The sequence below is a fragment of the Ranitomeya variabilis genome, chromosome 8 (genome assembly GCF_051348905.1).
Source record: "Ranitomeya variabilis isolate aRanVar5 chromosome 8, aRanVar5.hap1, whole genome shotgun sequence".
Classification (NCBI taxonomy): domain Eukaryota; kingdom Metazoa; phylum Chordata; class Amphibia; order Anura; family Dendrobatidae; genus Ranitomeya; species Ranitomeya variabilis.
The window spans coordinates 192550392-192565196 of NC_135239.1; positions in this window are offsets into that span (position 1 = coordinate 192550392).

Genomic DNA, 14805 nt, shown 5'->3' on the forward strand with positions numbered 1-14805 from the left:
CAGCTCTTCCCAGTGGTAGCTGGAACTACAGTAGCATTCAAAATAATAGCAATGTGCTTAAAGCATAAGTTAATCACAAAATCCTTTTACTAGTTTTTTTTCCAGAACTGGGAACATTGTGCACTGTTTTTTTTTTAATTCAAATTACGAAGAGAAATGCATATAATTTGTAACTACTTTAGAGAAAATAAAAAATAAAATTGGGCTCTTCTAAAAAAAATAGCAGTGTCTGCATTTGTCTTTGCAAACTCACAATATATACTTTTTTGTATATTTAGCATTCACCTATGAATCACTAATCTAATATTTAGTTGTTACCCTCGGTTTTTTGGTTCACATCTATGTTGCATAGAGTCACCCAACATCTGGCCCCTGTCACCTGTTATTCCAGCCCAGGATGCTTGGACTACATCTCACAATTTATTGGCATTTGTTGGCTTGGCCTCAGAAACTGCATTTTTAGTGTCACACCACAAGTGTCCTATTTGATTAAGGTCTGGGGATAGGGCTGTCCACTCCATGACCTCAATTTTGTTGGACTGAAACCAAGATTTTGCCCTTTTACTGGTGGGTTTACGGTCGTTGTGTTGTTGAAACATCTATCTCAAGGGCATATCCTCTTCAGCGTAAGGCAACATGATCTCTTCAAATATTTTAATAAATGCAAACAGGACCATGATTTCAGGTATGCGGTAACTAGGTCTGGTACCATAGTAAGAGAAACATCCATATCATGATACTTTCACCGCCATGCTTTACTGTCTTCAGAGTGTACTGTGGCTAAATGCAGAGTTTGGGGGTCATCTGACGAACTGTCTGCGTCCCTTGGACCCAAAAAGAACAATTTTATTTTCATCAGTCCACAAAATTTTTCTCCATTTCTCTTTAGGCCAGTTGATGTGTTCTTTGGCAAATTGTATCCGCTTCAGTACATGTCTTTTTTTTAACAGTGGGACTTTGTGGGACTTCTTGGTAAGAAATTAGGCTCACTCAGGTGCCTTCTAACTATCACAGTCCTCACAGGTAACGTGAGACTGTCTTTGATCATCCTGGAGCTGATTTTTGGTTGGGCCTTTTCCAGTCTTCCGTTTTCTTCCACCTCTTTCTGGTTTGGCTTTCTATTTTAAAGCATTGAAGATCATTTTAGCTGAACAGCCGATCATTATCTGCACTTCTTTATAAGTTTTACCCTCGCCAATCAACTTTTTAATTAACGTACGCTGTTCTTCTGAACAATGCCTCAAACGACCCATTTTCCTCACGTTTTCAAGGAGAAATGCATGTACAACATGTCCTGGCTTCACCCTTAAAAAAGGGTCACCTGACTCAGAATGATTGAACTCACTAATTGATCTCCACACTGCTATTATTTTGAACACACTCACTTTCAATTAATTACTCTAATACACAGACTCAAAAACATGTAGATCATGAATGCGGTGTCTGATGGTTTTCTTCTGCACCAACCGGTAAATTGTTTGACACATGGTAACATAATTTATATCAAAAACAGTGATTAATCTGGTTAGTCATATTGGATTGCTATTATTTTGAAGATGGCATAACCACTTGGTCATGGCAGTCAAAAATATATGTACGGAGAACCAGAGAGCAGACAGGTAGAAGCGAGCACAGTCGGAGAGAGGAGCTGTGAGATATGTTTATTTTGTTAATGTTTAATAAAACTCTTACTTCTACTTTTTCCTGTAACCCTGCTACTCCATGCGGTTCTCTGCGCCTCTGTTGCCCCTCATCTCCAGTATGATGCTCTCTCTAAGCCATGACTTTTATGTGCAGTGATCCCACGGGGTCATCTCACAGCTGAAAGTCCTGGTCAAGAGTAAACGCCAAGCCAAGACTTAGGGCCGCAGACCTCAAGTGACCACAAGGAGGTGCAGAGAGTTGGACAGCAGGCAGGTAGCAGGGAGCAGTGGAGGCAGCTGGAGAGGGGAGCTGTGATGTATGTTTTTTTTTTTTCATTTTAACATTTAAACAAACTCATACTTACTACTCCTCCCTCAAACTACCCTCTCTACTCCCTGTTAGCTTTCTGTTTTTTTTTCACCTGTGTCGCACCTCATCTCTGGTTTGGTTTTCCCTCTAAACAATTATTTCCATGCTTAGTGACCTCCCAGGGTCCTGGCTTAAAGTAAGGCCTAGAGCGAACAAAGGGCCGTACATATGGTGCGACGGAGACACAGAGAACCGGACAAGGAGCAGCGAGGAGTGAGGATAGCCGGGTAAGTGAGCAGTAAAGTGAGCATGTTTTTTTTTTTTTTACTTTTTGACCTTTTGTTGAACCTCTACTATTCAACAAGGTGGAGACCACAATTTATTGCCACTCAAATAAATTTGCACATCTCTAATGCATTTAATTAAATAGGTGGACAACCCCTTTAGTCAGTCAAAACTAGGTAAAGAGGAAGATATTGTAGACGGCTTGCTGAATAAGAATATTTCCAACTTCCTATAAAAAAAGCCGTTAAATAGAAATATAACATTTTTAAATTCATTATAAAAGCCAAGAAACTGAATGAGAATTTTGGAGAATGTGAAAGAGACATACCGTATATCATTGCAGAGCGTTCTTGGCTCGGCTTCTTGTTATATAGTTATTACACTTGTTCACTCTTGATTGGCAGCGCAGAATTAATTGGATTTCAGATTGGAATCTGATTGGCCTGGTCTCATTAAATCATCTCTGCTAAGTCTGTGGTCTGAGCGATTTATTTATGATAAGTAAGTGGTAGTATATGTTCAGAAACAATCATGGCCCTCTTTGATTTATAGCTCAATGCAAATCAGATGGTTAAAGCTTCGTTAAAGATACAGCCCCGTATTAAATTCCCAGGCTCAAACGGTTGTCAGACGTGAATGCAAATTGAGAGTCTTGTTTCCAGTATGGCAGTTCCTATATGCGCAGAATGATAAAGGAATGTTAACGAACTCATCAAGTTTCCTCTATGGTTCCACGAGAAAGGTGCTAATTAAATTTAATTAGCTAACGACTGTACATGTATTTTTCTGGAACTTACCTACAGATTAAACAATGTATAAGTACAAAAATGAAAACCTGATATGGCTCTCGACAGTAGATGAAATTTATCCCTCCAAATTCATGGTCCATATGTGCTACCAATATCCCAGGTTAATTGCAACCATCAGACTTGTTGTTTGCTTTGAAATATCCTCGGAAAAATAATTCTAAAGTTGGATGCTTGAAAAAGTACAAGGCAGATGGTAAACATGCAATTTTTCAAAAAGTGTTTAAATTCTTATCTTTCTTTATCAAATTAATTAGCACCCCACACCCCCTTAAAGGCCATGGACACACTTGCGAGTGTGATGTGAGAAACTCGCCTGAGTCTCTCGCATCAATACCCAGCACTCGAGACCAGAGCGTGTGGCTGCATGTATTTCTATGCAGCTGCATGCTCTGGTCCGAGTGCCGGCGGCAGTGCCGGGTATTGATGTGCATCACACTCGCAAGTGTGGCCCCGGCTAAAATGACAGAAACAGTGGAGAAAGGTTGAACTTGATGGACTTTGGTCTTTTTTCAACCTATATAACTATGTAACATTAAAATATCGACAAGGGCTTATGAGTCCCTGTACAGATTTATCTCTTTTGTGGTTGCATACAAGGAAATGAATACTACTATAACCCAAATCATTAAAAAAATGACTAGTGCCTTATAATAAACATAAAACGTGTGAGCTTGTTTGAAATTTCTCGGACTATCACACGGCACATTATGTTTTATAGAAATGCAATAGGCAGCCATTTGCATTCAATGTCCAATTTCAATTAACACTGTAGGTCATCATGTAGCCACAGCATTAAAAGGGGACACCCATCTTTGGGAATGTGCACACTGCATCGTTTTCAACCTAGAATCCGCTTAGAAATGCACTGTAAAGCACCTTATAAGTTGAGCATTATGCACAGCAATGTCAAAACAACATTGCTGTGCACATGCACCATCTTATTTCTCATCTTTTCCCAGCTTCGGGATTCGGAAACCCTAAAGCAGTTGAAAGAAGTCACATGTGTATTCTTGGAGCGATATTGTGTATTCTTCTGCTTGAAAGCCACATGCTCTATACATAAACGGGTTGTCCACTACTCAGACATCACTTTCTGAATCGTTATGCTTCCCCTCAGTAAAATAATAACACTTATGCTCACCTCCGATGCTGATGCCGTTCCAGCAGTATCGGCAATGACGCTCCATAGATTAGTATGACATTGTCCTTGTGACCAATCAGCGCTTGTTCCATTATTCCTCTCTTCTTCAGACAAATGACACACATCCGGTGGAAGTCAGCAAACGACAGCAGCTGTCACTTCAACCGGATGTCAGTTATGGCTGTAGAAGAGGAGAGTGAAGACAGTGCTGATTTTCATCAGGGATCGCGTAACATAACAACGTCATGTGAGCCCTGGGAGAGCCAGTGCCGACAGCACAATAATGGTGCCAGCACCGGAAGTAAATATAAGTGTTATTGTTTTACTGGGAGGAAGCATAGGCATTCATATGGGGTTGTCTAAGTGGTGGACAGCTTTTAACAGCATAAAGTCGATGCCACCAACAAAGCTGTCTCATGGAAATGATGGCAGCTTCGCTTGGCAAAACTTAACGGTTGCACCGATGCCTAGAAGACATAGCCTTAACAAGTCATCTTCTATCAACAGGTTCAACTCCCCAAAAATCTCACCAATCCTGTGAATATTTCTGTAAATTGCTCCATGTGAATGGATCTATGGCTGCACATGCACGACAGCTACATTGATTGTTAATGGGACTGAGTATGATAGCCAAGTAGACCATCACGGCTACCGTGATGACTGCAATTGCTTTCTGTACCGCCCCTACCCTACAACTGAAGGTAAGCTGGTCTGAGGAGGATATAAGTTCATTTTGTCTTTGTAAAACAGTCAAGGAGAAATGAAATGCTATTTACCTACAAATTAACCCTATATCTGCAGGTAAATATTGTTTTTTGCACATGATAGGCTTCCTTTAAGAGCCTCTGAGCTGGCACACAAACTCTAGTAAATGTAAAACATGGGACTCCAAACTAGAAGCCAACTGCATATTGTTTCCATAGATAATCTACTTTTTCTTATTAAATCCGAGTTATTAAAGCTCACATTCATCTAGATAGAGAATTTCTTTTTTTAGCTTTTTATCTCCTACACTGTTGATTGACACAGAAGAATTAATTGGGCTTCAAGTTGAATCCTGTATATTTCAATAATTGGTCTTTTTGCTGCTAACATTTTCTGTTTCAGTAATTTTCTGATATAAAAAAGCTGATTTTAGTTTTAGCACAATTACCTTTTTTTTAGTTGGTTACAAACATTTTGCATATTATTTACCTCTAATATACTACAGCAATCATTTAAGCTGTTCTTATACAGCTTTTGTCAGAGGAATATTCTTTTTTTTTAAATATTTATTTATATAGAAAAGGTGGAATAAAAGCAGGCAAATAATGAATTTAGGCTAGGTGCTCATTTATCCTGCACTGGGTTGAAGTTTCCATTTAAATCCCTGAAAAATAGGATTCAGATGAAACCCCTGATGAAGCCCTGATGACCTCCTTATAATAGTAATTAACCCTTATATGTATAGTGTAAGGAAGGTCGGGGATCCTCAATTTCCTTTCCTCTCCTGAACACTGTTCACCTGTGCCACATGCTGCGACCTGATGTTTATTCAATGTTGTGCTACTGTGTGTATTGTAAAGTACATGTATTGTTATGTGTCTTGCATAAGCTTAGGGATAGAAAGGAGTGTTAGCAAGGTATGGCAACATAGGGGTTAAGTAGATGGGAGGAGTTAGGGTGTGACAGTTCAGAGCCACCAGGGGTATAGGGGAAGCATTTCCTGGGTAGTGTCAGAAGCCCGGGTGGACTTGCCCAGGGCAGGATGTGTGCATCAGTGAACACAAAGAGTTCCTCGATCATGGGGGATAGAGCTGCTCCCGACTGGAGAGCAGAGGGAACAGACATTGGCTCAACGGGATCGTCCCCAGGCAGAATACAGGACCCGAGACCAGGATGGGAGCTGATGAACAGATGTGACCTGAATGGTCCGTAGAGGGGGCAGGGAAAGCATAGAAGATGTTAACCTGCATGAGCTGTACCCCTGAATGAGATAGAAATCTTACCATTTAGTAAAGTTTAACTGTTGGAACAAAGACTGTGACTCTGTGGTCCTTCCTGGGACTAGAATTCCAGCAGACACAGTGAGTATTCATCTCTTCATGGGCATGGTGCGGGGGTGCTCACTGATTGTTGTTTAATGAACTCGCCCATGACTACCACCCCGTGTCACCTTGTTACAATAGAACGTCTTGTAAATTCTGTCATCTTCATTGCTTCTTTATAGCAATAGAAAATGTTACTCTTTAGTATAATGAAAATAGAAAATTCATCACCATTCTCACCAAGGTGGAGTAAGTCCATTTAATAAGGTGGTATGGCTAAGTTAAAGAGGTTGCCCACTACCGGGACAAACCATTGGAACATAAACAGCATATGCTCAGCTCCTGCACAGGCACTGTTCCAGCGATGTCAGTTCTTGGGCTGTCGGAGATTGTGTGACATTTTTATGCCACATGAGACCTGTTGCCAATCAGAGGCCGCTATTGGACGGCTGCACTCTCAAAACTTCCATGTAACCAAGGTTTATGTATTTGCATAACCAAGTAGGCTGAAGGAGTAAGAGCCACTGATTGGCTGCAGTGTTCACGTTGCATAACAATGTCATGGGAGCCCTGGGGGCTCTGGACTGCTCACTCACATCCGGAAGGCCTAAGAGCACACTGAGCTTTGAAAAATCTGTGACGTCACAACTTGCCGTGTGCAGTTACCTCTAGTGGAACCCAAGATTATAGAGGTCATTCAATTGACAGAAAATAACTTCACTATGATTCGAATTTCCTGAAAAAATTCTTGAAATTCGGCAAATTTTCATTTTGGCAACTCCGCTACTCAGTGGTAATGTCAAGGTGGATGATGTAAGAATGCTGAGTCCAGTGTCTTGGAGGAGAATTGGAGTGCACACAGTCATAGAGGCGAGGTGGCAGGGGAAGGGGTTAGTGAGCCCTTGGGACATCTAGTGAAGCAAATTCACTGCACACTCTTGTTTGGAATGCCATTCCTTTTTATTTCAGAAATTCAAGTGCAGGTAAACATAAGCTCATGTTAGACATACAAAACAAGTTGTGAATGTGACCAAATGTTTTGCCACTGTCCTGGCCCTGGGACTTGTTCACAAAGTCGCTCTTGGTGTGCTGACCTTGTTCCTGGAGTATTCTCTGAAGTGGTAAAGTAGAGCGGTATCTAATTGGTTATGGTGTCTTGCTGTGCACCCCCGTGCCTCTGCCTACAGCACACACACCAGAGGCGCAGGGGCGCACAGCAAGACACCATAACCAAGGAGATACCTCTCTACTTTCCCCTCCAGGGACTAACAGCACCTTTGGACAAGTTCAGCACACCAAAAGCAACTTTGTGAACAAGACCCGAATCCAATGATTTGACATCAGTGGTAACCTCTACAAACCTGCCAAGAAAAAAGGAGGAACAATGGGGAAGTGGCAGTGTAGGTGTAGGAGCTTCAGTAATTAAAGTGAATCCGTCAGCAGTACTTTGGCATGCCATGATTTTTTTCTCAAACAGACACTGTCCGAGGAAAGAATCTGACATCTGCACTGCCTCAAAATGGCATATATAGCTCATCTGATTATTACTGTCATCTGCACGAGCTATCCAAAATGTAAGAAGCCCAACTGAACCCAAGCAAACCCTATGAAAGAAAGAATTTGGTCCGTCAGGATTTCTAGGATGTAATACAAATAAATATAGGGCATAGTTTTATAAAGAGGCACCACTTATGACACTAAAATGAACAGAGTCTAAGTGGCTAAAAACAAAATTGAGAAAAAATAATAAAAATAATTAAAGTTGATTTCTTCCACTTTCATTTGAATGTTGTCCTACAAAAGTGTAACCTCATCTGGAGGTACCTGACTGATTACTTTATACAATACAGTTTATTGTGGGGAAGACCCATATTGTTTAAATGTTCTATGGTTAAATCACATAAAATTAAGTTTGTACATAGCGAATATTTAAGTGGAGAGATTATTCCATCACATCTTTTATTCTTTACATTTTACACTTTCAAAGGGTTTATTTTGAAGCTGTGTGAAGCCAATTAAAGCTAAGTACATAATTTATGGTGTTTATACAAAAAAAAGATTCTATTTTGCTTTTTATTGTATTTATTTTTTTCAGTAAGTCAAGCATGATTCCGGATTATGAGCATTATATCTCCAGGTATCTATATTTATTACAATGTGTTTATGTACAAAAATCATTTGTACTTATCACAAGTACATTTTGTTTTCCAATGGATTCTATAATGAGATTTATTTTGTGGCGTGGGGGGAAAAAAAGTGAGAAGAGAATCGTTTTGGAGAGGACTACCTCTCTCTAACTTTAGATATTATAATTATGCTTTACAAATATAGTAACAATATGGTGGGGTTATGATCTCTTTAAATTTTCTTAACAAGAAAACTCTTTCTCTCAAAAGTCCTTTACAATCCTTAAAAATACAATATTCTCAATATAAAATGATATTTCCAGCGCCTTTGAAATTTGAAACCATATTCAACGCAGAATGCCTCGGACACTGAGGATCAGAGGCTTATGCATTTGTATGGAGGAACCAGACAATCATTAAAGATGACCATATATTTTGAAATTCGAATTCGCCAGGTTCGATGATTGTTTGCTAAAAAATTGAGTAACAGTTAATCAATTTGCCACAGATCGCAAAATTAGAAAGTCTCCAATTACCTTGAAAAAATGTGTGCAACATTCTGAGATCTCTTAGGACTGTGTCCATCCCATTTCATGTTCTTTAAAGGGAACCTGTCACCTGAATTTGGCGGGCCCTTTTTTCGGTCCGATGGGTAGTGATTGTGGTCTTTTATTCACCCCTTCCTTTCCCGCTGGGTGCAATATTTTCTGGAATTTCCGTCAGTTTCCTCCGTAGTTCACGCGTGCGCAAAGCAATCTTGCCTTGCGCATGCGCAGTATGCTTTGCCCAACTGTGGGCAAAGCCGAAAAGCATTAGTGCGCATGCGCCGGTGCACTGTCCCGGAAGTATTTCGCTGTGTTCCGGGACATAGTGTGCAGTTGCATAGTGTGCAGTTGGGCAAAGCATACTGCGCGTGTGCAAGTCAAGATTGCTTTGTGCACGCGTGAACTACGGAGGAAACCGACGGAAATTCCAGAAAATATTGCACCCAGCGGGAAAGGAAGGGGTGAATAAAAGCTGAGGAAACACCGCCCATCGGACCGGACAGAGGGCCTGTCAAATTCAGGTGACAGAGTCCCTTTAAAGAGACTCTATCTGCAGATTTTTGTTATCTCACCTGAAAGCAGCATATCATAGGTAAAGAGAAGCTGAATCCAACAATGTATCACTTAGATTACTGGGTGCAGCAGTACTTACACAATCAGAGCTTTTAAATGTAGAATGATGTAGAGCTGAGGAAGCAAACCCCGCCCACAGCCATAGACAGTGAGCTGCTTATCACAGGAAGGGGCGTTGCTAGACTAGTATGGCAATGTTAATCTCTTACTGATAAATCCTTCACAGTTAGTAAACAGCAGTATGCACTTTAACAAGTGACTAGTGTTGAGCATTCCGATACCGCAAGTATCGGGTATCGGCCGATACTTGCGGGTATCGGAATTCCGATACCAAGATCCGATACTTTTGTGGTATCAGGTATCGGTATCGAAACAACATTAATGTGTAAAATAAAGAATTAAAATAAAAAATATTGCTATTCTCACCTCTCCGACGCAGCCTGGACCTCACCGAGGGAGCCGGCAGCGTTCTGTGCTTAAAATGCGCGCTTTTACTTCCTTCCGTGACGTCACGGCTTGTGATTGGTCGCGTGCCGCCCATGTGGCCGCGACACGACCAATCACAGCAAGCCGTGACGTAATTTTCAGGTCCTGGATGCCTAATTCTAGGCATTCAGGATTTTAAAATTGCGTTCCGGCTTGTGATTGGTCGCGTCACGGTCACATGGGCGACGCGACCAATCACAAGCCGTGACGTCACGGGAGGCAGGAAATGCGCGCATTTTAAAATTACATCACGGCTTGTGATTGGTTGCGTGCCGCCCATGTGACCGTGACGCGACCAATCACAGCAAGCCGTGACGTAATTTCAGGTCCTGAATGCCTATTTCTGCATTCAGGACCTGAAATTACGTCACGGCTTGCTGTGATTGGTCGCGTCACGGTCACATGGGCGGCACGCAACCAATCACAAGCGGTGACGTCACGGAAGGAAGTAAAAGCGCACATTTTAAGCACAGAACGCTGCCGGTTCCCTCGGTGAGGTCCAGGCTGCGTCAGAGAGGTGAGTATAGCAATATTTTTTATTTTAATTCCTCTCCTTCAGACCCTGGGAACCATCAGGAATACCGTCCGATACTTGAGTCCCATTGACTTGTATTGGTATCGGGTATCGGTATCGGATTAGATCCGATACTTTGCCGGTATCGGCCGATACTTTCCGATACCGATACTTTCAAGTATCGGACGGTATCGCTCAACACTACAAGTGACACATCCCTGAATTCTGTGTTTCAGCCTCTATCTCCTGCTGTGTTTAGATTACATAACTAACACCTACAGACAGATTTCCTTTAACATAAACATTAGCTCATCTCGAATCCTCATGAGTATTTTAAAGGTAAAATACTTGTAATACTAAAGTACATATGCCAATTGGCACCTCTCTATGGCTACGTTTACATTTGCGTTGGGCGCCGCAGCGCACAACGCAAACGAAAACGCGGCAAAACGCACGCTAAAACGCTGCGTTTTGCGCCGCATGCGTCGTTTTTGGCCGCAAGTTGGACGCAAAAAAAATGCAACTTGATGCGTTTCTTGCGTCCAACGCTTGCGGCCATGCGGCGCTAAACGCAGCACAACGCATGTCCATGCGCCCCCATGTTAAATATAGGGGCGCATGACGCATGCGGCGCCGCTGCGGCGCCCGACGCTGCGGCGCTGACCGCAAATGTGAACGTAGCCTAAAATATCTTGCAGTGTACAGGTTTTGTCAACACACTTCATGAACAGAAACATCACAGAATGTTTTTAAACTATAAGTGCAATCATATTGATGCTGTGACGATTATGGCTATGGACCTAAGACTGAGACCAGTCGCAAAAACAGTACCAAAACAAGAAAACAACACGACTAAAGGACTCCAAAATAGTTAACTAAGTATAATAAATATTTTATTAGGGAACACAGGTACAGATGAAAACCAGGAAAAGGAGGAGATACACCTACTAGCACATGCCAGAAATGGACGCTCTGCAGGACATACAATGATGTGACAGGCAAAGAAAATAACACTATTAAATATATATATATTGCACCAATACCATACAGCCTGATTTAATATTAGCCCCATACAGGAGGAAATAAATAGGTAAGAAACATCACATATTAGAATAACATATTACCCGTATATACGGCCAAGTACTGTCCAGGAGCGTCCCCCCGGGAGGACGCTCCTGGACAGTACTTGGCCGTATATACGGGTAATATGTTATTCTAATATGTGATGTTTCTTACCTATTTATTTCCTCCTGTATGGGGCTAATATTAAATCAGGCTGTATGGTATTGGTGCAATATATATATATTTAATAGTGTTATTTTCTTTGCCTGTCACATCATTGTATGTCCTGCAGAGCGTCCATTTCTGGCATGTGCTAGTAGGTGTATCTCCTCCTTTTCCTGGTTTTCATCTGTACCTGTGTTCCCTAATAAAATATTTATTATACTTAGTTAACTATTTTGGAGTCCTTTAGTCGTGTTGTTTTCTTGTTAGTGTACAGGTTTTGTGCTGCCTTTTACTAATGCTGGGATGAATTGCTCCTTTGGACATCAGGATGCTCCACTTCATATTTGTATCTTTAATGATTTTTTTTTTTTTTTTAAATAAATATAGGGAAGGGAACCAAAGTAGGGGAGATAGGGATAAGCAACAATATTTGTTAAAGATACAAATAAGGAAAAGGGGTCATTTAATATTTTTGATACATTATGTACTGTAAAGAACCATGAAGAATTTTTTTCATAGGAACTGTTGTACTTATGTTGAAAATCCAAGCAAGGATTATACTGTACAAATCTTCTGATATTCAAAGAAAGGGCACCAGTCTCATCAGGTCTCAAAGATCAATTAAATAATGCAATCAATTAATATTATAAAACCTGGTGACAAATCCTCTCTAAGGCTTGTTTTTGAAAGATGGGGGATTACTCATGTGTGTATTTTTTTGGGAGGGGGGGACTGGAAAGTTATTGTTTTATGTTATTGTATTGTATTTATTCTTTGTTATTTTAATCCCTTCATAGCCGGAGGTATTTTTGTTTTTGCATTTTTGTTTTTTGCTCCCCTTCTTCCCAGAGCCATAACTTTTTTATTTTTCTGTTACAATAGCCAACTGAGGGCTTGTTTTTTGCAGGGAAGGTTGTACTTTTGAAAGACACCATTGGTTTTAACATATCGTATACTGGAAAACGGGAAAAAAATCCAAGTACAGTGAAATTGCAAAAAAGTGTAATTCCACAGTTGTTTTTTTTTAATATGTTCACTAAATGCTAAAACTGACCTGCCATTATGATTCTCCAGGTCATTACGAGTTCATAGACACCAAACATGACTAGGTTCTTTTTTTTTATTTTAGTGGTGAAAAAAAAATCCAAACTTTGGTTAATTAAAAAAAGGGACATTTTCCAAGACTTGTAGCGTCTCCACTTTTCGTGATCTTGGGCTGGATGAGGGCTTATTTGGATGAGGGCTTATTTTTTTGTGCTGAGCTTTCATCTTTATTGGTACCATTTTGGTGTAGATACGATCTTTTGATCGCCTGTTATTGCATTTTATTGCAATGTAGCCGCGACCACAAAAAGTAATTCTGATGTTTTTAATTTTTTTCTTGTTACTCCATTTAGCGAACGGGTTACTTTTTTAAATTGATAGATCAGGTGATTCTGAACATCGTGATACCAAATATGTGTATATTTGATTTTTTATTGTTTTATTTTGAATGGGGCGAAAGAGTGGTGATTTGAACTTTTATATATTTTTTATTTTTTTACACTCTTCAGTAGTCTCCATGGGAGACTAAAAACTGCAGTACTTTGATCGGCTCTGCTACACACAGGCGATGATCAGACCACCTGTATGTAGCAGAAATACTCACTTGCTATGAGCGCCGACCAATCACAGCTACACCTGTGACTGCAAAGCACTCCCGGGGCCTCAATATGCTTCTTTGCGCATCCTGATTGACACATAGAGCTTACCTCTAGGGTGGGCACTAGTACCAACACCCGGTCCCCTTCTTTAAAGGTAATGACAGTGGCTCTTTTATTATACATGCAGCTCTGCATGGCCTGGGCATCCATCAGATGCTCCTTTACTATGGGCCGTACTCCCGCAATCCGGTCCTGCATGCCTGCCACATGCTCGATGACACTCTTATGTGGCGTGGGCCACGGTGCTAGCGGGGTTGTCACCGAGGTTAACGCAGTTCAGCCCGGCTGGGATCACAGACTCAGTAACGTCACTGCTAGTCACTGACCCCGTCTCATACTGTGTCTGCACCAATCCCCTACCACCCTCTTCATACTGTGTTCACACCAATCCCCTGGACGACTCCTCAGTGTGTCCACACCACTCACCATACCTCACTCCATATACTGTGTCTGCACAAACACTGTGCCAGTCTTGTTCCTCAAGGCTCCTTAAATTTCTCCCCCTCCCTCAATTACAATACATTTTTCAACTCTTCAGCTCCAGGGGAGCACTAACATGATCAACGTTCACCCCAATGAAGCAGGGCTAGAGTGGGATGTCAACAGCATGATAAGATGACCTGGCTACGCTGCTGAAGTCACCCTAACTCAAAAGTGCCAGCATTCAAGGCTTCAAATGTACTCATGTCTTTCAGAGGCAAGTACAATTGATTGCTTCTCTGAGTCAGCTGTCAGCTTGACAGCAGGCAAAGAGAGCGTCCTACTCCCAAAATTCAGCTACCAAGGTGACATGTCGGACTGCCACATTAGGCAGCCTGACGGAGCTCCCCTGCTGGTTGTGCCCCAAGCACCCTCCCCCAGATATGCCCCTGCATATCCATAGTCCCATACATCTAGGACATTTTCTTGAACTGAGCTACCCCCCTGATGCCAGCTTGTTCATTGATTGTGCAGGTCCCATAGGAACTGCAGGAAGTAAATTAATAGTAACACATGTAAAAACTATAGGGTACTTAGGTGACTTTTTTTTAAATAAAGCATAAAAGCCATCAAACCAAGACAAGGTATACCCAACCTGTATGGTCTATAACTAGTTACTCCTCTCGCTATGTGCCAATGAAATGCCCGCCAGGGCCGTGGGGTACTCGGTATTGGGTCTGGTACTTAAAGGGATGTGTCATGGCGGCAGCTACCCAGTCCATGGCCCTGGACACTCATGTAAAAGGGACGGTCTTTAAAGGGGTTTGTGAAAGAAAGTTTGTTCGTGACGCCACCTATGGTATTCGGTCAGGGGTGACCAACACTGCTTAAAGGGGTCTACTGAGGTGATGTGATGTTATGTCAGCAGGGATGGTATGGCTTCCCACAGGTGAAGCTGGGTTCCCAGGGCTCCCGATGTAGTAGAGAGGTGGTAGG